The sequence below is a fragment of the Rattus rattus genome, chromosome 5 (assembly GCF_011064425.1).
Source record: "Rattus rattus isolate New Zealand chromosome 5, Rrattus_CSIRO_v1, whole genome shotgun sequence".
Taxonomy (NCBI): Eukaryota; Metazoa; Chordata; class Mammalia; order Rodentia; family Muridae; genus Rattus; species Rattus rattus.
Genome location: NC_046158.1, coordinates 142,707,729 through 142,709,742, shown reverse-complemented (window position 1 = coordinate 142,709,742; position 2,014 = coordinate 142,707,729). Strand labels below are relative to the sequence as shown.

General features: G+C 38.2%; 1 pseudogene; it reads left to right on the top strand.

The window, feature by feature from the left end:
• The first annotated feature begins 900 nt into the window (after nt 1-900).
• LOC116901069 lies at nt 901-1,631 on the top strand (annotated as a pseudogene).
• Nucleotides 1,632-2,014: the final 383 nt, after the last annotated feature.

The following is a 2,014-nucleotide window of genomic DNA, read 5'->3' as shown; positions in this document are numbered from 1 at the left end:
ATGATAAGTAAATATTGGAAAAAAGCTCAGAAGCCATGAAAGAACTTATAGACTATATGAAGCTCAAGAATAGGAAGATAACAGTGTGTATGCTTCACTCCTCCTTAAGAGAAGAAACAAAATAATCATAGGAGGTAGAGGGAGTGAGGATCCTGTAAGAAATAGATAGGGTAAATGGCCAAGGATCAATTGTTGGAAGAGATAAGGGAGGTTCAGGAAATTGAAGGCTTGTACAAGTGGGGGAAGGGGAACTGGGACAGCCAGTAGAAAATCCCAGATGCCTGGGAAGCAACAGTTCCCAGGATCCATTGCATGTAGCATTAGGAAGAAGTAGGGGACATATCAACCTAGGAATGTAATAGGAGCTCAGGCATGCTTCAAATTTGCAAAGAAATGAATACAGTGTGGAATCATGCAGTTTAGCATGAGGGATCAGGAATCTTAATTCCTCCTAGGGACTTCACAAGAGAATAGGCAGTTAAGCTATCTGAGGAGAGGCACTAGTGCACTGAGTTGCAAATCTGCAGATGGAAAAGGGATTGTCCAAGGCTGGAAATACAATGGTATGTCCCTTCAGCAACCTCTAATCCTATGGGTGGTGCTCATGTCACTCAAGATTTACACACTCATCAGAACCTCCTAACATGCCAGCCATTCAGAAGAGAATGCGTCTCTTCAGGTGACTACCAAGGCCACACATTCCTCTGCATAACACTTTAGAAATCAGAGTTACTTTGTGATATTTTCAGAAAGCCTCTGCTAGGTTGTGTGTGGGGACCTTGGCAAGTTAAGAACTCCAAACATGGAGTTCTAGACATGCCCTAGATGGAGCATGGGGTTTCTGCCCATATTTGGGTGCTGAGACAAAGATATGGGCCAAGACGTAAAGGGCAGTTGGAAATGGTCTATTTCATCTACAGGAGTGATGTACCGGTGAGAGGAATCTTCAGTCCTAAGGTCACTGTTGAGTACTGAGTCTCTGGGAACAGTAAGTTGGAAGGTCTGACATCACCCTACATCATTCCATACCCAATATATTAATAGTGAGTCATTAGGTTCCCTGGAACCATTTATTTGCTTTTATATTAACTTAGGTTTTTATAGTTTATCTGTCTGGTTATTGTATAAAAATATGATGTGGTTGTCAGGTGAGTAAGCAAATATTCATTGTGAAGTAAACATTGACATTTCTATCAGTATCATGCTTTCTTCTGTACACATGTATTGGGTCTTTTAGGATGTATTGACCTATGATGATGTGCATGTGAACTTCATCAAGGAAGAGTGGGCTTTGCTGGATCCTTCTCAGAAAAGTCTCTACAAAGGTGTGATGCTGGAGACATAGGAATCTCACTGCTATAGGTAATGCAGTAATTTTTATTTCTTACTCTCTAAAATGTTGGGGCAACATTTTGTTATTGTTATTTGTTTTTGTTTATTCATTTGAGAATGTGGAAGAATGAGGTGAATGAATCAGTCATGGTTCTAAACTACATTCAAGTTAATAACTTAAATTTTCCATATAATCCAATAGTGTAACATATTTCCTCTGGTACTATACTTCAGGCTACATTTGGGAAGACCATAAAATTGAAGAACATTTTCAAAAATCCAGAAGTCATGGAAGGTAATTTCCATTTGCATGTTGATATAGATATGCCTCTGAAGGAATTTAAAATGTCTCACAAGATTAAAGAAATGCAGTAATGTAAAAGGAACACTGCTTTAAATTATGGATGAGAAATGAATCCCACACAACAAAATATGTCAATGTCTTGTATCTAATTTGTGTTTGTAAAGCATTCTCTTAAGTACAAATATACAAAACGGGGTCAAATAGGCATATTCCTATTTGAATCTAACCCAGTAGAGCCAGGGTATAGAAATGCCAGTCTGTTCAATGACATGCCATGTGGGTATTGCAAATGGTAAACAAATTGATTAGGTCATAAATAATTGTCCATAACTTTGTTATGAGCAAATAATCCATATTAAATGTGCTATTCACCATATA